Raw genomic sequence first — 24,344 nt, 5'->3', positions numbered from 1 at the left:
AATAAATAAATAAAATCTTAAAAAAAAGAGGGTTCCCCTTTCTCCACATCCTCGCCAACATTTGTTGTTTCCTGACTTATTAATTTTAGCCATTCTGAAGGATGTGAGGTGGTATCTCATTATGGCTTTGATTTGTATTTCCCTGATGCCATATGATGTTGAACATTTTTTCATGTGTCTGTTGAAGACATGTCCATTAACTTTTAAAAAGATGCACATTTGATTAAATATGTTAAATGAATAAAATAACATGAAATAAAATTTTAGATCTTAAGAATCTATGCTTATACTATCCAGAAGGATTATTGCCATCTAATAAAGTCTATTTAAAATTCATATTGAAAATCTTATATTAGGAATGCAACTTATATATGTTGAAAATATTAGACATGTGTTATGAATGAATCTTTGCCATTAAAATAGTGTTTCAGATACTTTAGAAATGTAACTTCAAAAGTGGACTTATGAAAGCAAAGGGTATTCATCAAATAATGCCCTAGTTATTTCCTGTTCTATGAAGTAATTCATGAGGATAGAAAGCAGATTAACTTCTTATCTATCTTATCCTGAGCTAAATTGTATGGTAATGTTTATCTTTAGGATCAATAAGTATTCACTGGATATCCTAGAAGAACAAATATTTGTTTATTTTAATTGCAGATTTAGAATGTTCACTCCACCACAAAATCTGAAATATGTAGGTTTAAAAGATCATGTCCTTAGAATTAAAGAAATACTTTTAAGTTTGAAGGATATGATTCATTATCACACTTAAGTATTCATTTTTGCCTCATCTGATACATTCTTTAGTTGAAGGCCAGCTGTCTGACCCTCTACTCTTTCGCCCACTACCACAGTAATGTGATTGCAGCTTCCCTTCATAGCATTCTAAAACTTGGTGTTGTCATGAGACATTAAGGATTCATGGATTTCTAAGAATTATATTTGCTTTTCAGAAGATCTTTTTTATTCTTTTTATTTTTTTTATTTGAATATAGTTAACACACATTACATTAATTTCAGGTGTAGAACATAGTGATTCAACTTCTCTATACATTATGTTATGCTCTCCACAAGTGTGGTTACCATTTGTCACCACACAATGCTATTATGATGCCATTGACTATATTCCCTGTGCTGTGCTTACCTCAACATAATTAAGGTAATTATAAAAAACCCACAGCTAACATCATATTCAAGAGTGGAAAACAGAGCTTTTCCCCTAAGACCAGGAACAAGATTAGGATTTCCATTCTTACCACTTTTATTCAACATGGTACTAGAAGTCCTAGCCAGAGCAATCAGACAAGAAAAAGAAATGAGATATTCATATTGATAATGAAGAAGTTAAACTGTCACCATTTGCAGATAGCATGAAACTATACATACAAAAATCTAAAGACTGCACCAAAGAACTATTAGAACTGATAAAAAATTCAGTAAATTTTGTAATTCAGGATACAAAATTAATACCCAGAAATTGGTAACATTTTATACACTAATAACAAAGTTGCAAAAAATTAAGGAAAAAATTCTATTCCTCCAGAAGTTAAAAGTAGAGCTACCCTATGATCCAGCAATTGCACTACTGGGTATTTACCCCAAAGATACAGATGTAGTGAAATGAAGGGGCACCTGCACCCTAATGTTCATAACAGCAATGTCTACAATAGCCAAACTGTGGAAGGAGCCAAGATGCCCTATGACAGAGGAATGGATAAAGAAGATGTGGTCTATATATACAATGGAATATTACCTAGCCATCAGAAAGGATGAATACATACCATTTACATTGATGTGGTTGGAACTGGAGGGTATTATGCTAAGTGAAATAAGTCAACCGGAGAAAGACGATTACCATATGGTTTCACTCATATGTGGAATATAAGAAACAGTGCAGAGGATCATAAGGGAAAGGAGGGAAAACTGAATGAGAAGAAATCAGAGAGGTAGACAAACCATGAGGGACTCTTAACTATAAGAAACAAACTGAGGGTTGCTGAAGGGGAAGTGGGTGGGGGGATGGGATAACTGGATGATGGGCATTAAGGAGGGCATGTGATGTGATGAGCACTGGGTGTTATATGCAACTGATGAATTACTGAACACTACATCTGAAACTAATGATGTACTATATGTTGGCTAATTGAATTTAAATTAAAACAAAAATCCATTTACAGTATCACCAAAACATAATAGAATACCTAGGAATAAATTTAATCAAGGAGGTGAAAGACCTGTAGTCTGAAAACTATAAAATGTTGGTGAAAGAAATTGAAGACAACACAAACAAATGGAAAGATACACCACATTCACAGATTGCAAGAACAAATACTGCTAAAATGTCCATACTACCAAGAGCAATTTTTACAGAACTAGAACAAATAATCCTAATTCGTATGGAACCACAAAAGACTCTGAATAGCCAAACCAATCTTGAGGAAAAAAAAAAAAAAACCTGGAGGTACCACAATTCCAGATTTCAAGATACACTACAAGAAATATAATAATCAAAACAGGATGGTTCTGGCACAAAAATAGATTAATAGAACAGAATAGAGACCCTAGAAACAAACCCACACTTAAATGGTCAATGAATCTTCAACAAAGCAGGAAAGAATATCCAGTGGGAAAAGACAGTCTCTTCAACAAATGGTGTTGGGAAAACGGGACAGCAACATGCAAAAGAAAGAAAGTGGACCATTTCCTTATACCATGTACAAAAATAAACTCAAAATGAATTAAAGACCTAAATATGAAACCTGAATCCATAGAAGTTCTAGAAGAGAGCACAGGCAATAATTTTCTTGACATTGGCTATAGCAACATTTTGCTGGATATGTCTACCAAGGAAAGAATGGAAACAAAAGCAAAAATAATCTATTAGGGATACATCAAAATAAATGGCTTCTGCACAGCAAAGAAAACAATCAACAAAACAAAAGGGCAACCTACTGAATGGGAGAAGATATTTGAAAATTATATATTTATATATTTAATAAAGGGTTAATATCTAAAATACATAAAGAATCTTTACACCTCAACAGCAAAAAAACACCAAACACACAATTAAAAAATGGACAGAAGACCTCACTAGACATTTTTCCAAAGACATACAGATGACCAAAGGACACGTAAAAAAATGCTCAATATCACTAATCAGAATCCCTTCTTCCTTCATTTAATGTCTGTTTTGTCTCTAAACAAAGAGAATGTCACAGATATCATTGAACCTACAATAAAAATATTTATCAGTAGTTTAAAACATTGCAAAAGTAAGATGACATTCTGGAATATTATGGAACTTTCTGTGTCAGAATTATTCAGATCAATATCAAGTTTTACCTAATGGCAATATATATAAAAACTTAAGAAAACAAATACTTCCACATACTATGTCTATTTAAACTAGCAAACAAGAAAAATAAAATGCACAGGAATAATTGAGTAAAAGAAAAAATGAAACAAATAAAAAACCTCAAATTTCTCATAGATCATAGTTAAATCCACAAAATATAATGAGGAAATTTTGATTAAGAGTGATATTTAGAAGAAAAATAAAAAGGTATGTTAAAGATAGTTTTAAATTATTTAAAACCTATGAATAGAAGATGTTCTTTAGAAACATTTCAGTTAGAAATACACAAAAGTTACTTGTAATGCTTCCTTGATCAGGGAGAATTTTGGAGTATCACTCAACAGGTAAAAGTAAAATATGTGAACTACGTCTGTAGAGAAGTTACCAGAGTGTTTGAATGAGTTTTGATAGAATGAAGGAAGTATGTAGTCACAATGTTCTCTAACTCTTTACCTTTTTATTTTTATTTTTTTTATTTTTATTTTTTTTAAAGATTTTATTTATTTATTCATGAGAGACAGAGAGAGAGAGAGAGGCAGAGGGAGAAGCAGGCTCCCAAGGAGCAGGGAGCCCGATGCGGGACTCGATCCCGGGTCTCTGGGATCATGACCTGAGCCGAAGGCAGACGCTTAACCATCTGAGCCACACAGGCGCCCCTAACTCTTTACCTTTTTAAAACGCATGCAAATTTATAATTAAAGGAACAATCTGTTTCTGACTATGAGTGTTTTTGTTTTTGTTTTCTTTTGTAACTAAATATAAATTCAAGAAGGGTAGAAAGTCAGATACTAGAATTCATATGTGAGTTCTCAAAATAATAGCCTCGTGACTAAAGAGTCAGAAGTTTAGAGAGTTGATTGTAGAGTCCTCTTACAAATACAGAAATGACATCAGAGAAAAACACATGAGACTATACTTGCTAATGTGTCTTGCCTTAAATGTGTAAGTACATACATACATCATAGTAGTAACAGAGCTATAACAAAACCACTACTAACATCTGAGTGTTCTGATTCCTTACTAACTTTCTGTTCAAATCTTACCACATAGCTATCGTCAAAAACCATTTAAAAGAACATCTGGTTTGCAGAAGATTTAGGCACATATATTGGTTCAACATGTGTAAAGAACAAAATATTTGAAAAAATATTTTGTAAATATTTTCATGTCCTATCAACAATTTTTGTATCATCCCAACCATTGAATTAACAAAGAATGTTGTTTTCTTTGAGTTTCAAAGCTGATTTTCTTGAAATTATAACAAAGCCAATATTTCAAAATCCAAGCTTTATTGGGAAAAAAGGGTTTTGCAAATTTCCAAATTCCCATTTTCATGTGGAAAACCGGATCTCATAGTCTTAAACTTAAAACTTTACCATTATCAGCAGAGTTATATGATTTATCACAACTGTCAACCAGCAGGAAGGACTCTTCTCTTTCCAACAAGGCAGCTGAAAATCAGGACGTGAGCAGAGAGGGGGTAGGGGAAAGTACAAGAAGAAGTAGATTTAAACATTCTGACTTGCTATTTGATATTAAAACATTCAAAGGGTAGATCAAGGCCCAATAAACATTCCTAAAATAGAGGTCTTTACTCCTCATTTCAATTACCTACCTGAAAAAAATTGAAAGAACTTAAGAAGAAGCATATGATGCTGCTCAGGAAGAATATGCAGAATTTGTTGCATATTGGGAATAAACTCATTATTTAAAAAAATTAGAAAGTAGAGGGAAAGAGTGATGCATTCATCCTGTGTTTCCTATATAAGCTATATTGAGTAATAAAATAGTAGATCAGGGGAAGTTTCCTTTATAGGAATAGTTCACCATTCGTTCTGTGCTCCGTTCTCATGGTTCTGCCCTCTGCACCCCCTTTTTCATGAAGGGTAACAATCACATGTTGACATCTGAGTAGTTTTCTGTTTGCTTCCTGCTGATAAAGTTTTAGCATTGGAATAAACTCTTCACTTTGTATTCCTTGTCTATTTCAGTCCAAAATGACAGTACTTCCAATATAACTCTAAAAATATTTTGGGTGTCCTCTAGATCATTTTAGGTGTTAGTTCCCTTGACAAAGGGTAAAACCACATATCTCTTCAAGATTAAGCCCTTCTGTACCTTGGGCTACTGCTGAGACTGTTATGATAGAACACCCTTAAGCTACTTTTATTTGATTGAGAGGATCTATGAGGTGTATAATTAATTTCCTTACAAGGGCTTTTGTTTTATGTAAAGGTACTCTAAGATATTACCTTTAATTTTTTGAGGGCTTAATAAAAAAATTTGTAGTCATACTCTCAGCTTCATCTTTAGACCCTATTTGTCTTGCTAAACCTAGATTTAATCTTTGCTCCACAATAATTTCTCAATTTTAGTATCATTTGCCTGCTGAAGAGGCTGAGAAACTTCAAAATCGTGTTTTGACCCCTTTCTGTTTGTTTTCCTTTGTTCATTCCTTTTTTTTTTAAAGATTTTATTTATTTATTTGAGAGAGAAAGAATGAGAGATAGAGAGCATGAGAGGGAGGAGGATCAGAGAGAGAAGTAGACTCCCTGCTGAGCAGGGAGCCTGATGCGGGACTCAATCCTGGGATTCCAGGATCATGACCTGAGCTGAAGGCAGTCACTTAACCAACTGAGCCACCCAGGTGCCCTCCTTTGTTCATTCTTAACAGTTTGTCACTGTCCTCTTGCATTTCACTCTAAAGAGCAAGAAAAAAAAAAAAAAAAAGACTACAACAATAGGTGGCACTTCTTTGGTTGTAAATCTTCTTACCCAGATCACCCAGTTTTATATTTTCTACTTTCCATATAGCTGTAGGCAACAGAATTGCTAAATTTTCTGCCACTACATAACAAAGATATCCTTTTCTCCAGTTTCCAATAAAATACTCTTCACTTTCTGGAGAATTCTTATCTACAGCATGCTCAAAGTCCAAACCTCTACAGGTGGTTAAGTTCAAGGTGTTCTAAGCTTTCACTAAACTCTCCTCAAAGCCCACGGTCCATTCCAAGACCATTCCCCCATTTTAGGTTGTAGTTGTGACAGCACTCTACTCCCAGATACTAACATTGATACTAGTCAACTAGTGCTGCATTAAAATCTATCCCATACTTTTTCAGATTAAAACAACAAACGTTTATTCACTCAAGTTCTAAGGGTCAAGATTCTGGGAGTGGATGCTTAGTTGGATGGTTCTGTTCCAGGGTCTTTTATGAAGTTGCAATCAAGCTGTCAGTCCAGACAACAGTCTTTGCATTTAAGGATTGATGGATCTGCTTCCAAGTTCATTAACGTGGTTTATGGCCAGAGGTTTCATTCTCTCATTATGCAGTCTTCTCAATAGGGCCACTAATGCTATAGAGTCTCCATACTGAGAGATTAGATATTAGAGTAAGGGAGAGAACCTTCAAGATGGGAAGCCACAGTTTTTGTTTTGTTTTGTTTTATTTTGTTTTGTTTTGTTTTTTATAACCTAATCTTGGAGTGACAAGTCTTTGCTTCTACTGTATTCTATTCATTAGAAGTGAGTCATGAAGGGCAGTCTATACTCAAGGGAAGGGAATGTGGAGCACAGTTTGCTACTGTCTTTCTTTGGAATTTAAATATGGTTAAAGAAATTGTATATGGATTCCAGGTCGACAGGGGTTGATAGCAGTAATTTTGTAACATTCGTTAGCTAAGTTGGAAGTAAATGTTCCAGCATGTGTTGGTAGTGTTCAGATAAGGTTGAGCACAAATAAAACAGCAAAAGATTTATAAGGTGTTAAGTAAAGTGGCAAAGATTTTCATTGTCACTGATTGGCTATCTCAACTTGGTGCATGGCAGAATTCAGGCCTGAAATTCCTCTACTTACCACTGGATTTCCTTCATTTTATTCTCCACTTCCTGGGCCAGATATATGTAAAGTTCAGCAGGAAAGCTCACTAGCTTCCTCTGTTGTTCATCTAATGTCGTCAAGATTGTAAGCAGTGAGACCCTGGCATATGTCCAGTTTATCCTCACTCTCTCCTGCTCCACACCAAGCTTTTCTTCTTAACTGTTGGTCCTGCTGATTTAAGGCAATTACAGACTCATCAGCTGATACACAGTAGTATATTTTCACAGCTTTCTTTACCAGCTCCCAAGATCATTTAAGGTCTAATTCTTACAATAGTTCCCTTATCCACTATTAGGGGTTCTACTTTCCAAATAAAACCTAAAATGATAGGGCAGGTTACTAGTGCAGTCTAATTACTCAAAAATATATCAAGATAGTTTCTGGGCATATAAATGCTATGCAGTGGTTATGAATGAAGAAAATGTTATTAACCCTCCAGACATAGGGGTTCACATGTGGGTCCTTTTTCCTACACTAGTAAAAAGTAGCTATGAGTCACTTGTACTCTATTGTTTTTCTGTTTTGAGAGCAACAATTTGAAAAAAAATTACTGACATAAATTATAGTATATGATTTGGTCACTTCACACTTAAAAGAAAATCTCAAGGTATGCATTCTTAATTATCTCCAAAATGAAATCTAAATGATAAACCAAAAATCTCATCTCTCATCAGTACCTGGAGAATAAAATGAAGGAAATCCACATGTGTATATTCAAACTCATCCAAACTGCCTACTTTTTTCAGAGCCATCATGTATGTTAATCACATTGCCCTTATATATGTTATTTCCTCTGCCTGAAAATACCTTTGACTGGCCTTTTCATGGATACTACCTTCCAATATTTTAAGAAAACTATCATGAAGCTTTACTATCTGGGTTACATTCCCTTCCTTTTTTCCATACTCTAAAATACACTCTCACATAGTATTTATTGCTTGTATTTTATCTCTTTGTCTTCCTTATTACATTGTTTGCTAAACTGAATGAATAAATGGAGTAACTTATGTGACATTAAGTATAAGGGTGAAATATTAATTAACAATATGACCCTGGAGCTTAGGTACCATAACTTACATAATTAAAGACTATCGTGTTCATTTACTGCCTTTCTAAAAAAAGTACCACTCTAACAACAGCAACGGAGCATTGTATGGATGATTGTCTCTGATGCTCAGAACATTGCAGTCATTCAGTAAATACAAAAAGCAGAAAACATTTTCAACATCAACCACAATGAGAATGGACAGATAGACAATAAACTGCTGTAGCACTGCAAATGAAATAAAGAAAGTAAAATATTCTTTTGGACATGAAATGTAACAATTTTCTTTATTATCTGAAATGTTTTGGGAAAGCTGTTGATATTTTGGTTTTGGTAAAATAGAAAGGTAGAGAAAGACATTTAAGGCAAGGAGAAACCAAGAAATGTGTTTTGCTGCAAATAATAATTATGTGCAATTCTCCTTCTAATGCCAGATATTTTGTGATATAGAGTTAGTTGCTGAGAATGGGTCTATGAGTAAACACATAATATGGATTCTTCCCTCATAGAGCTACACTTTTGAGAAGGTACATCTTTGGTGTAATAAAAGGTTCTATTTTCTCAGACATACACTATCACCATAGATACTGGAATTGAAACAAATGCAGCCTAATGAGGCAGTTGCTCAGAGGATTTGGAGAAGCTATAGCCTAATTTCCCATACCCATTATTTGCCACGGAAGTTATGAATACAATTACTAAAAAAGTAATCATCTAGTAATTACATTTAGTATTAAGGATGGAATGAATAAGAGTTTTGCTTATTCTACTTAAAGACATGCCCGTACCAGCAATTTTATACTCATTCTAAGACTACATTTACAAGTATATGGAAATGATAATATTTGAGGTAGTACCCTCAAAGGCCCCCAAATCCCCAGGTATTTTATTATATGTTCACTGATGACTGATATTCTTTAGTTATGCACAAAATTAATATTTCATAATTTCATGTATGGAAATAAATGCTAATATCCTTACTATAGCTGATGAATTGGCAGCATAGCAAACAATTCTGGGTTTTAGGTTTTTTTTTTTAAAGATTTTATTTATTTATTTGAGAGAGAGAATGAGATAGAGAGAGCATGAGAGGGGGGAGGCTCAGAGGGAGAAGCAGACTCCCTGCTGAGCAGGGAACCCGATGCGGGACTCGATTCTGGGACTCCAGGATCATGACCTGAGCCAAAGGCAGTCGCCTAACCAACTGAGCCACCCAGGCTCCCCTTAGTTTTTTATTAAAAAACAAAAAGCAGATAAAGCTTAATAAAGTTACTATGAAAAGAGTAAACAGGGGCGCCTGAGTGGTTCAGTCATTGGGCGTCTGCCTTCGGCTCAGGTCATGATTCCAGGGTCCTGGGATGGAGCCCCGCATCGGCTCCCTGTTCGGCGGGAGGCCTGCTTCTCCCTCTCCCACTCTCCCTGCTTGTGTTCCTGCTCTCTCTCTCTTTCTCTCAAATAAATAAATAAATCTTAAAAAAAAAAAAGAGTAAACAACATAAAGTGTGTGGGGTCCTAAGTAACTTCATGTAATAATATATTTTAGCTACTATATTTACTTTTGCATTTAATATTCATCAAATTATTCCAGAAAATAAGTTTGAATGGAAATGGGGGGGGGGGAATTGAGGAACTTTCAAATGGTAGGAAAGGGGCTTGCATGACAGGCATAGAGATGCATTAAAGGTTGAATAAGTGGATTCTAGCACAAAGTATGAGAATATCAGAATTAGCTTGGGACTGCCAGGACCCAGATGATTTTAGCTCGTTTCACAGTATTATATTCCAAATGAGGTTAGAAGCTCAATTTTATCATCTTGTAAAATGGGATAATATACATTTCATTAAATGATAGGGTGTGTTCCAAAGCCCCATCATAAATCACATTTCATTGCATTGCTTTCATAATGAAGCTAAAATTATTATCAAAGAATCAGGGTCATAACTAAAGAAAAAAATGAACAGATACATTGTATTATTATTATTCTTTTTAAGATGAAGAAACTTGCTCAAAAAGTTGATATGCTGACAGTATATTGTAAGTTTCAGGCAGAAATAGTGATCAGCAAGTTCTCTATATCATTATCTTCTAACAGTGACTGATATATAAATTGGAGTTTGTAACTATTGAATAATTTGATGAAAAATAAGTAAGTGATTTACACATGGTCAGAGGAAAACTTGGTTGCTAAGCAAGTATTCAAAACCATGACTTTGTGGCATCAGTGCTCCCTCTGTGTTGTGAATTCTCCCTCCCCCACATTTCCCTCACCTCTTCCTCCTCTCTCTCTCATCCTCTCTTTCTCTCATCTCTCTCTGTCTCTGTCTCTCTGTCTCTTCTTTCAAGGAGAACGTATTGAATGGTGCGCTATTGACATCTTAGTGGTAGTACAGAATTTGGGTATCTGTGAAAATGCAGAGGTGGCCTGAAACCAATATGTATCTCACTAACTTTAAGCCCATCCTAGAACAGAAAACAGTAGTATAACACAAAAGAATTTCTTCTTCTTTTGTTTTTTTTAAAGTCAGCTTCAACACTTTTAAGGTATAAGTAGAAAATAAGATAAAATAAATGTTTTTCAGTAAAAATTTAATAAAATAGGATAACAATTAATTCAGAAATTCTATTTAGGAAAAATGCCCCACTTCAGCAATATTCCATATTTGTTTATAACCAGATGCTCTTTATTTATCTAAGGAGTTGTTTCTCCAACCTTCTATGTTGCTTCCTAGATTTTCAAAAATCAATTTTTAAAAAATCTAACATTTTCAAGGAAGCACTCAAACTATTTTTAGGAGTTAGCAAATTTGTCTTTAGGGCCTAGGGAAACTAACTGCAACTGTGCTCCCAACTTTTATGGATTTATGCCTCTATTTCAAACAGAAGCTCAAGAATATGGTTATTTTTCTACCCAGAATGTGAAACTCTGAAAAGAATGTTTGATTAGGCTGATACAATTCTAAACTAAATCTGGAAATAAATATGCACACATTTTACTGTATCCTCTTTAACAGGAAATGACAATTCTGCTTTGGCTCAAGGGTTTGAAATGCATTTTATAGCACAGGCTTTTGGAGAGATAACATTTTGATACTCAGGACATAATCAATCAATTCATTGTCAGGCAAATGCATGTTTTTAATAGTGCTAACTGATATGGCATTTACATTTTACTTCAGATTTCTAGACTTCATGTATTCATTACATAAATATAGAAACAATGTAATACAATATTTCAACTAACAGTCTGCTCTTAGTGGAACCTTGAAGCCAATCTTTCAGAAACATTTTCCAAATTTTATTTTGTTACATGCTTCAATTTAGTAACTATCATATATATATTCAGTAGTTAAGCTAACTTTGCCTAAGCTGGGAAATTAAATTTTCTTCTACTTTCTTAATTTTCTTTATCATTTTTCTCTTTTCTAATTATATAATTCTAATATTCCAAGAATGTTTTCCCTTGAATTTTCTTAAATTAGAATTATATAGAATGATCACAATATCAAATCACAAAATCTCTTTCTATTTTCCCCCTCAAATTTTCCCTTTATCTTTGAACTAGAATAGTTCTCTTGGACCATTTCAGGAGTAAGTAGCTCACTAAAATACTCACTTGCCTTTGATAATCCAAAATTGACTATAATGGCTATAAAGGAATAATTTTCACCAGTTTTGTCTGATAACATCAAGTTCAGATGGTTCAATATGATATTTTTAATTTATTCTGTTATGTCAATTCATGTCAAAAAACACTTTGTTCATATGTAGTGTTTTTAACATGTTCTATTCTTTAAGTTTCTTTTAAAAATTTTAACAAAATAACTTATATACATGATTTTAAAAGCTTCTCATAGTACAGAGAAGCTGTAATAAAAGAATCTTAAACCAATTCCTAATGACAAATACTATTTTTGCTTTTACTTCTTAAATTATCAATTCTAATTTACCATGTAATATACTTGGATCAGTTTTTTTTTTATCAAAACATTATCTTTTCACTCTGTCATCTAAAATATATAGCTCTAACTCCCTTACTGTAACCCCACTTCCCTTTTTATGTCCTCAATTCAGTTGCACAATTATTCTCAGTCTCTCTTTCCATTGGTCAAATCTGCATTTTTATTGTACCAAACCTTTCATTCCTTCTTCCAAACTCATAGATATTATATCTTGACTTTGCATTTTGTCAGATGTAGATATCAGAACTTAATCTTTTCTCCCATCTTCTCTTCTCTACTGTTTTCATCCCCGTGTCCGACTCTCAGTGTTGTAAATATGTTTTGTATTTCCATTATATTTTAATTAATAGTTAAGTTTTCTAAGATTGGTCTGTGGTTTTTGTTTATCTATTTCTTTGGGTTTTTGTTTTATTGTTGTTGCTCTTTGTAAGTAAAAAGCCAGTAAAAACATCTAATTATAACTTTGTAATTATTTTCAGTAAGAAGTAATATGCTGTGTAGTGAAGAATTAACCTTACTCAAAGAGAGGTCTGGTCTTTGCCTTTGACCACAGGGGAGGTAATCTCTAGGACCAATGGAATGTCATGCTTGATAGGAGTGTCGTGGTTTGCCTGGAAGGTTTGTCCACTGCAAAGTCTAACAATGTGATATATGATGGAGTCTTTGGGACACGTCATATAAATCCTCACCTCTCAAGAACCTGAAGACTAAAGCCATTAGCCTGAACCCCCAGCTAGCAGCTGTAGCCACACAAGCAGTATATAATCAAATCTAATAACCTGTAGACACCAAAGGCTCTAGAGAGCTTCCCTGTCTGTCAATACACAGTACTGTGCATACTGTCACCATCATGGCCTGGAGCAGGTTATGCTGCTCATGACCCCACAGGGAGAAGACAATCAGAAGCTCCATGTTTGGAATGCCTGAACTCTGTCCTTATCTCCCCTCCCTTGGTAGATGTTAATTGTATCCTTCCACTATTCTAGAAAACAGTAATAGTAAGTATGGACTTTCCTGAGTTCTAGGAGTCATTTTAATGAAATAGTTAACCTGAGGATGGCTGTGGAAAACCCCAAATTTTTAGGCAGCTGGTCTGAAGTAAGAGTGTGCCAGGGCTCACAAACCTGTGACTGGTGTCTGAAACAAGGGCAATCTTTAAGGACATTTCCCTCAGAGTTTGCAGTTTGACTAATACATTGCATGTAACATAATAGCATTTCTTTCTCTAGGACTCCAGATGTTGCTATTATGCCAATGAAGGGTGATGGTTTCAATTTTGAATGGCTTTTTTTCCCCTACACTCCACAAAATATTCCAAATCATAAGACATTATGGTTTATTTTTCCTGTATTGGGATCATCCTTTTTATATTTGCTTTTTATGAAGTCTCTAGTTCTTGACTAGGTCTTATGTACTGTCTAGATTTTATTTAGATCTTCCTTTAATTTATCCAAGGTTGGACCTGTATTCAATAACTTTCCCTTCCTTATTTTAAGCACTCGTTTTGGGATCCTCAAAGGGGATCCCAAAAATATTTTGTCAGGATAAACTTTGAGTCTTTGCAAATATGAAAATAGTTTTATGCTGCCCTTATCTTTTTTGATAATTTAACTGAATATGAATTATAGATAGGAAACTATTATCCCATAAGATTTTGAAGACTTTGCTCTATTCTCTTACTAGATGTGTCCTATCTTTTCTCTTATTTTTTTTTTTTTAATCTCTTTAACATTTGTTTATTTGGGAGATTTCTTGACCTTATCTTCAGACCACTCTAGGATACTTTCTTGCTCACTGTTTGATCTCCAGCATGTAAAACAGTGTCTGATATAAGTAAGCTCTCAGTAAATAGTTATCGATCCTTGAAGGAATGGATCGTTTGCTCTTTTAATATATCTTCATTATTATAATAACTTTATTAGGCAAATAAGATTTTTTAAATTAGAAAAAGGTAGGTTTCTTATAAAAATAGTTAGTAAAATACTTGTACTTTCTTTCATTTTTCTTATTTCCTTAATTCATTATGATATCTATTTGTAGTTATTCTCCTAGAACTACATTCTTCTATTTGGCCACACTGCTCTGAGAGGATTATTTTCAGAGTTTTAGGTAATTCAATTCCTCATTTTTAGCTATTGTGATTACTCTAATTATAGTCTTACAGTCAGAAGCTATGTTATGTAGAACATGGAAGTTTCTATAGTAAAGTGTTCTCGGATTTTTCTTATTTTGTTATCTTTAAGTAAAATGCGTGTTTTAAAACAAAACTGAAAAATCTAAATTCTACATGTATAATCTCAATACATAGATAAAATTAATGCATTTATTCATTTACTTACAAAATAGTTAATAGTGCATGAGTCAGAATAATATATAGATGTTAGGGGTACAAAAATGAATAAAATACAATGATTAGTTATATTGTTAACTATATATTAAGTTATATAAGTATGTATGGATATATATTTATAACATATAAGTATATAGATAACTTATATCAGCATATAAATGTTATTACCTATAAGTATAAATACTGTGAAAATATTTAATTTTAACATAGTCATTATAAATTTAGCATAGTCATTTAAGATAGTCAAAGGAGGAAACTTCAATGATTTTTGGAGACTACACCAAAACAAAAAGTGTGATGGTTAAAATGTCAGAAGCATAAAATTTGAAATATTGTATCACATTATTTGAATAGCCAATTTAAGATGCTATATCCATTAGAATCCATCATCCAAGGTGGTGATAGTTTTCAGAAAGATAACCATTTGAATTTCATTATTTCAGATAAGACTTGGTATTACAAACTCAGTCTTATGTCATATGGTTAAAATTTATAACCAAATAAAATTTGAACAAAAGAAAAACCCTCTTGTCTACAAATATATTGTCATTTAAATAGATACTACACACATAGTAGGCTCTCTATAAATAGGCAAGGAATTATTAAATTCAAAAGTTGGATACAAAAAAGAAATTGAGTTGCATAGAAAAAAAATGCGTGGTGAATTAAAAGTAATCACCATACTAAATATTCACATTAGGTATTTGTGTTTCAAATTCAAAATTTCAACAGCAAATTAAAATCTCTTATCACTGAAAAGAAATGTCTCACTTTGTGTGTGTGTGGGTATGCATAATACCCAAATAGGTTTTTAAATAAATACCTGTGATTAGAAAAAAATAAGTCAATCAGAGAAAGACAAGTATCATATGATCTCACTGATATGAGGAATTCTTAATCTCAGGAAACAAACTGAGGGTTGCTGGAGTGGTGGGGGGTGGGAGGGATGGGGTAGCTGGGTGACAGACATTGGAGAGGGTATGTGCTATGGTGAGCACTGCGAATTGTGTAAGACTGATGAATCACAGACCTGTACCTCTAAAACAAATAATACATTATATGTTAAAAAAAAAAAAAGAAGAAGAAGATAGTAGGAAGGGAAAAATGAGGGGGGGGAAATTGGAGGGGGAGATGAACCATGAGAGACTATGCACTCTGAGAAACAAAGTGAGGGTTCAAGAGGGGAGGTGGGTGGGGGTTAGGTTAGCCTGGTGATGGGTCTTAAAGAGGGCACGTTCTGCATAGAGCACTGGGTGTTATACGCAAACAATGAATCATGGAACGATACATCAAAAACTAATGATGTAATGTATGATGATTAACATAACATAATAAAATAAAATTAAAAAAAGAAAAAAGAAAATAATGTTTACTTATAATTTAGGGCATTTCCTACCATCATGAATTATTTAATAAGGAGAATAAGAATATACTCACCTTCAATAATCATGTAAAATAGTGTTTGTAAAAGAAGAATTTTCTAACTTAAGAATGTATTTTCTAATGTGTTAATTATTGTACAGCTCAGTCATAGTAGATTGTTAAATGTCAGTTTTATTTTTAGTAAATGTATAAGAAAATATTATTTTCTAATAGTAATAATAATAATTATATAGTACTTTTCAAAAGGTATATGAAGTCATATCATCCCAATTTTCTTTCTGAAAACCAAATTAAAATTAAAATTAAAATAAGTTGATTACATTTATGATGGTCCAGTTACAGTTATGATCGATGTAGAATAACAAAACTCCCACCAAAAAACAAGTAAAAAAAAAAAAGCTAAATTTCTATTTTAAAAAACTGGCTAAAGAATTGTAAAGAATCTCAGGCAGCCTAACAGAAACAAAATCAAGAAAAAGGAGAAACAACTAACAGAGATGAGCTGATATTTTGCAGCTCTTTTTTCTCTCAGGACCTTTGTTAATTCTGGACAGTGGGCAAAATGTGGAAGGTCTAAGGGCCCAGGCTAACAGTTGCTACTAAAAGGCAGGAAAATCAACATTCTCATGACATCTCTCTGGGCTCTAGAGAAAACAGCTACAGACAAGAGGTTTCTAGGATTCTTTTGAGAAAAAGGGTGGGGAATCGAGTTCACTTCCATATCAGTTTCACATCAGGGCATTCACTTCTGAAAAATTAAATTCTGAAGTTTCCTAGTGTTGGAGGTTAAGACACTAAGTAGATTGCCCTCAAAAATAAAGGCAAGTTTTGGGGGCGGAGCAAGATGGTGGAGGAGTAGGAGACCTGGATTTCATCTGGTCCCAGGAATTCAGCTGGATAGGGATTAAACCATTCTGAACACCTACAAACTCAACAGGAGATTGAAGAAAAGAATAGCAGCAACTCTCCGAACAGAAAAGCGACCACTTTCTGGAAGGTAGGACGTGCGGAGAAGTGAATCTGAGGCGATATTCGGGAGGATAGACGGTGGGGGAGGGGCCTCCATCGGTCGCTTCTGGCAAGTGATAGAGCAGCAGAGCACAAAATAGGAACTTTTAGAAGTCTGCTCCGCTGAGGGACGTCACCCCGGTGGCTTAGCGGGGGGTGGAACCCTCGCGGGACAGTGTGGTCTCAGGACCCTCGGGGTCACAGAAAGACCGGGGGTGCCTGAGTGCGGCAGAGCTCCCAGGTATCGGAGCAGGGAAGCCGGCTGCAGAGACGGAGCCGAGGCGCGGGCTCTCAGCTCGGGGTTGCCATAAACCGTGATCCGCTGCACAGTCAGGCCACTGCTCCTCCAGCAGGGACCCAACAAGCGGCAGATCGGGGGAGACTCACCTTCTTCCCCTGGGAGGAGCGGCGCGGGAGTGCACCACAGGGATCTGCTGGGTTTGGAGACTCCACACGGGGTCGGGTGCCAGAGATAGAAATGCGCGGTCACAGGCTGGGTGAGCACGGAGTGAGGCCGGAGACCAGGGAGACAGGAGTGACTGGCGGCTTTTCTCTGGGGGCACACTGAGGAGCGGGGCCCCGAGTTCTCGGCTCCTCCAGAGCGAAGATTGGGAGGCCGCCATTTTCACTCTGGGCCTCCAAAGCTGTACGGAAAGCTTGCAGGGAACAAAAGCTCCCGAGAGCAAACCCGAGCAGATTACTTAGCCCAGACCGGCAAGGGCAGGGCAATTCCGCCTCCGGCAAAGACATTTGGGAACCACGGCAACAGGCCCCTCCCCCAGAAGATCAGCGAGAACAGCCAGACAAGACCAAGTTTACCGATCAATGAGAACGGCAGAACTCCAGCGCTAGGGGAATACTGCACATAGAATCCATGGCTTTTTTACCATGATTCTGTAGTCCTTCAAAGTTAAATTTTTGTTTTTTACTTTTTTTTTTTTGAATTTTTCTTTTTCCCTTTTTCAACCAACATCTTATCAATCCCTTTTTTAAAAAACATTTTTATTTTTCATTTTTAGAGTCATATTCTATCCCTTCATACTAGTTACCCGTATTTTTGGCATATATATATAAGTTGTTCTCTCTTTAAAATTTTGAGATAGTTTCTTCTAACAGACCAAAATATACCCTAAATCTCTAGTGTCTGGTTTTTTTTTACTCCCCTGCCTGATCACATTCTTTCCCTTTCTTTTTCTTTTTTTTTTTTTAAATCCTCTTCTTTCTTTTTTCAAAAACTTCTTATCAATTCCTTTTATAAAATTTTTTATAATTTGCATCTTTACAGTCATATTCCATCCCTTCATCACATCAAACCTTATTTTTGTACATATATAAGTTTTTCTTTCTTTAAAATTTTGGGAGGCACTTTCTTCTAACAGACCAAAATACACCCTAAATCTAGTGTGTGGCACTGACCTATATACCAGCCTGATCATATTTGATCATATTCTGTTTTTTTTTTGTTTTGTTCTGTTTTTGTTTGTTTTTATCTTTATCTTTTTCTTTTTCTTTTTTTTTCTTTTTCTTTTTTCTCTCTTTCCCTTTCTTTTCCCACTGCTTCAGGTCTTTTCTGATTTGTTTAGAGTATATTTTCTGGGGACGTTGTTACCCTGCTAGCATTTTGTTCTCTCATTAATCTATTCTGCTCTGCACAAGATGACAAGACGGAAAAAATCACCTCAACAAAAAGAACAAGAGGTAGTACCGACTGCCAGGGACCTACTCAATACGGACATTAGTACGATGTCAGATCTAGAGTTCAGAATCATCACTTTAAAGATACTAGCTGGGCTTGAAAAAAGCATGGAAGTTATTAGAGAAACCTTTTCTGGAGAAGTAAAAGAACTAAAATCTAACCAAGTCGAAATCAAAAAGGCTATTAATGTGGTGCAATCAAATATGGGGGCTCTAACTGCTAGGATAAATGAGGCAGAAGAGAGAATCAGTGATATAGAAGACAAAATGATGGAAAATAAAGAAGCTGAGAAAAAGAGAGATAAACAACTACTGGATCACGAGGGCAGAATTCGAGAGATAAACGATACCATAAGACGAAACATTAGAATAATTGGGACCCCAGAAGAAGAAGAAAGAGAGAGAGGGACAGAAGGTATAATGGAGCAGATTATAGCAGAGAACTTCCCTAATTTGGGGAAGGAAACAGGCATCAAAATCCAGGAAGCACAGAGAACCCCTCTCAAAATCAATAAAAATAGGTCAACACCCCGACATCTAATAGTAAAACTTACGAGTCTCAGAGATAAAGAGAAAATCCTGAAAGCAGCTCAGGAGAAGAGATATGTAACCTACAATGGTAGAAACATTAGATTGGCAACAGACCTATCCACAGAGACCTGGCAGGCCAGAAAGGACTGGCAGGATATATTCAGAGCACTAAATGAGAAAAATATGCAGCCAAGAATACTATATCCAGCTAGGCTGTCATTGAAAATAGAAGGAGAGATAAAAAGCTTCCAGGACAAACACAAACTAAAGGAATTTGCAAACACGAAACCAGCCCTACAAGAAATCTTGAAAGGGGTCCTCTAAGCAAAGAAAGAGCCTAAAAGCAACATCGACCAGAAAGGAACACAGACAATATACAGTAACATTCACCTTACAGGCAAGACAATGGCACTAAATTCATATCTTTCAATAGTTACCCTGAATGTAAATGGGCTAAATGGATATCAGATTGGATAAAAAAACAGACCCATTGATATGCTGTCTGCAAGAGACTCATTTTAGACCCAAAGACACCCCCAGATTGAAAGTGAGGGGGTGGAAAACCATTTACCATGCTAATGGACACCAAAAGAAAGCTGAAGTGGCAATCCTTATATCAGACAAATTAGATTTTAAACCAAAGACTGTAATAAGAGATGAGGAAGGGCTCTATATCCTACTTAAAGGGTCTATCCAACAAGAAGATCTAACAATTGTAAATATCTATGCCCCTAACATGGGAGCAGCCAATTATATAATGCAATTAATAACAAAAGCAAAGAAACACATCAACAACAATACAATAATAGTGGGGGACTTTAACACCCCCCTCACTGAAATGGACAGATCGTCTAAGCAAAAGATCAACAAGGAAATGAAACAAAATTAAAAGTCTAGCTTACTTTTAATTGGAGAATCAGAAGAAAAGAAGAGAATGAACAAAAGCATTATTTCAAGAAATACAGGCCATGGATTCTCCAAAACCAAATACTAACATCAAACCACGGGTGTAATAAGTTCTGTATACTCTAAGAAGTATGAATACTAAGAAGTCTACATCTTGGAACATCATAGTAAAACAAGCAAAAACCAAAGATAAAGAGAAAATTTTAATAGCAGCTGTAAAAACTGACACATTATTGTTGTAGGAACAACAATATAACTGATGACTGATTGTTCATAGAGGTATGGAAACCAGAAAACCATGAAAAAATATTGCCAAACGCAGACAAAACAAAATGCTGAGAGTTCTACATTCGGCAAAAAATATTATAGATTGAGACAAAATAAAAATTATTTCAGAAACACTAAAATTAAGGAACATATCATTATCACACTTGTAGTTAAAGAGAATCATTCTAGGTAGAGGCACAAGAAACAGAGAAAAATTATATGTGAAAAGGTAAATGTTTGGGTTAAATATATTGGATATGGCTAAACAAAATAATAATTATAATGTAAATATTATATACATGTAAAATTAAATACACAAAAACAAAAACAAAGGTGGGAAAATTTTAACATCATTGACATTGCTTGAAGTAATAATTTATATTAGATAAAGTCAGTCCAGAACCCATGCTTAATTTTTTATTGCAACCACTTAATAAAATAACGTACATAAAATAAGCTGACCATATAATTTAAAATGTAATTCAAAAGAAGGCAAGAAAGTGGAGTATATACCAGAACAAATAATAAAATGGTAGATATAAACATTATACATGTGTACGTATGTATATACATATATGTATATATGTAACTCTTAAAGGTCCAAAAACTAAATACTAAACAAAAAACAAAGATTATTATACCAGAATTATTTTAAAAAGTGTGTTATATATTCCTTATCAGAGATACACCTTAAATGTGTGTGGACATATAGAGACTAAGAATTAAAGGATGGAAGGGGTCCAAGATGGTGGCATAGGAAGATCCTGAACTCACTTACTGCCATGAAGATATCAAATCTACAGCGACATATGAATCATTTCCCTCTGAAAAAATATCTGAAAACTAGATGAGCTCCTCTTTTACAAAAAAAAAAGATAAAATTGAGACAATTAGAAGAAGCAGAAACACAGTCTCAGTCTCAGCGAAAAACCCTACCCCTGGCACAACAACGCACAACAGGGAAGGATCTCACTAATGTGGTCCTTCTAGAGGAGTGAGGGATTGGGCCCCACATCAGGCATTCCAACCTTAGGGATCTGCACTGGAGAGACAAGCTCCAGAACATGCCTGGCTTGGAAAACCAATGGGACTAGCATCCAAGGAACCCAAAGCGCTATAGGAAACTGAGATTCTTCTTTTAAAGGTCTGGCATGTGGTCTCACTCACCCTTGGACCCAGCAGAAAATGCCAATTTGAAAAGTACCTACCTAGACTATAGGTGAAGGAGATTCATTTGCTTGTCTGGGGGCATCTACTCAAGAAGTAGAGGGCAGTCGGAGCTCTCTCTGGGGATGGAAGTGCTGGCACATGCCGTTTGTGTGCTCTCCACTTATACTGCTAGCACTGGAAGATGTGTTTGTATGAGGCATCATCCTGCTGCTTCACTTGGATGGGGAGGGTAAACGGTCCTGGCACTGTCCCACTGTCTTGCTGAGGCCAGAGAGATGGATAGGCATTGTGATCCTCTGCTCTCTGGCTGGAGCAGGTGAGTGCAAACAGTTGCAGCATTCTACTGTTCCCTTGCTAAAGTCGGCAAACACAGGTGGTTGTGACACTCCCACAAACCTTGGCTGGGGCTGGCAGGTACAAGTGATAACAGTATTACACCACACCCAATCTGGGGCCAGCAAAGGCATTCAGATAGGGCATTCTCTCGCAGCCTGCTGCACCACATGTGGTCAAGTCATTTTCGCACTGCTTTTCTGAAGTGAGTGAGTATAACTCACCCCCTATACTTTCCAGATGCCCTGCTAAACCCAGCAGGTGCACACAAACCATTCTGGGAACAATCCACGTGGGGGATAAATTGTCTTATATGGGGGTTGATTCCTGAGCTCAATGAAACTACAATAATCAGAAAGACAGTTTCTGGCAAGCCAACACCTCCAGGACACTGCACAGACAGCAGACTGAAACATACCTGTACTCTTCTTGTGAAAAAGTCCTATTTACTTATACTGGAGATTCAGCCTGAGGGCATTTTCATGAGTAATATAATCATTGTGTTAGAGCCACAGTTTGGGATGGGGGATAGTGGAGGGTCCTGGAGAGACCATGAGCATAGGTTCTAGTTGAATAAGAAGAGCTGTCCCCTTTTCATTTGTAAGAAGGAATAGGACACTTCCACCCACAGTTGCTACAGCAATTAGGCAAGAAAAAAAAAAAATTAAAGCCATCCAAATTAAAAAGGAAGATGAAAAACTATATATAGACTTAAAAGATACATTCAACTAGATGTACATAGTGGATATATAGAGTATTCTATCCAACAGCAAAAAATACCCTTTCTACTCAAGTGCACATGAAACATTACCCAGGATAGATCACATATTAGGCCAGAAGACAAGTCTCAGTATATTCAAGAAGATGAAAATTATATCAAGCATCTTCTCTACTATAATAGTATAAAACTAGAAATCAATTACGAGAAAATTGGGAAAAAATACAAATTTGTGGAGATTAAACATGCTACTGAGCAACAACTGGGTCATCAAATAAACCAAAAGAGAAATTTAAAAATAGAGTCAAATGAAAACAGAAAAATGACAACAAAATTGTTGAGATGCAGCAAAAACAATGTTAAAAGGGAGGTTCATAGCAATAGATGCCTACCTCAAGAAATAAGAAAAATATCAAACAATCTAACTTTGCTTCTAGCGGAATTAGAAAAAGAAGAGTTTAAAGCCCAAAGTTAGTAAAAGGAAGTAAACAATAAAGATCAGAGCAGAAATAAGTAAAATAGAGAATAAAAAGGCAATAGAAAAGCTCAATGAAACTAAGAGATGGTTCTCTGAAAAGGTAAAATTGAGTAACCTTTATCCATATTCACCAAGAAAAAAAGAGAAAGGGTTTAAATAAACAAACTCAGAAACAAAAGAGGAAAAGTTACAACTGATACCACAGAAATACAAAGGATTACAAAAAGACTACTACAAACAATCATATACACACAATTCAAAAATCAAGAAGAAACAGATAATTTCCTAGAAATATATAATCTTCCAAGACTGAATCAGGAAGAAATAGAATATCTGAATAGAGTAATTACCAGTAAGACTGAAATAGCCAGGAACAAATGGCTTCACTGGTGAATTCTACTAAACATTCAAAAAAGAGTTAATACCAATCTCAAACTACTCCAAAAATTAGAAGAGGAGGGAACTCTTCCAAATTCATTTAATAAGGCTAGTGTTACCCTGATACCAAAAGCAGATAAGGACATAACAAAAGCAGATAAAGTAAAATTATAGGCTAATATCCCTGATGAACATAGATGCAAAAATACTCAACAAAATGTTTGCAAACCAAATTCAACAATACATTAAGAAATCTATACACCATGATCAAGTGGGATTTACTCCAAGGCTGTAAAAATGCTTCAACATCTACGATCAAGCAATGTGATACACCACATTAACAAAATACAGGATTAAAATTATATGATCATATCAATATATACCTAAAAGGTATTTGACAAAATTCAACATCCATTTATAATAAAAACTCTAAGCAAAATGAGTATAAAGGGAATGTACCTCAACAAAATAAAAGCCATATATGATAAACCCACAGCAAATATAATACTCAATGATCAAAGTTGTAAGTTTTTCCTCTGATATCAGGAACAAGACAAGGATCCCTACTCTTCCACTTTTATTCAACACAGTATTAGAAGATGTGATATACGTATCACATATATACATATGTACCCATATATACGTGATTTTCTACACACCATTTACGTCAACATGGATGGACCTTGTTGGGATTATAAGTGAAATAAGTCAGAGAAGGACAAATACTGTCCTGTCTTATTTCACTTATATGATAATGCTTCCTGACCAAGTTGTGTGATTTCCAGAATGAAGGCTTGGTATAAAGGTCACAGGTCAGGAAATGTAACTGAGAAAATCAGTAGGAAAAAAAGAAGGAGAAAATAGAGTAAATATGTAAAGTCAA

This window comes from Phoca vitulina, unplaced genomic scaffold, assembly GCF_004348235.1.
Source record: "Phoca vitulina isolate PV1807 unplaced genomic scaffold, GSC_HSeal_1.0 scaffold34, whole genome shotgun sequence".
Lineage (NCBI taxonomy): Eukaryota > Metazoa > Chordata > Mammalia > Carnivora > Phocidae > Phoca > Phoca vitulina.
This window is presented reverse-complemented; position numbering follows the sequence as displayed.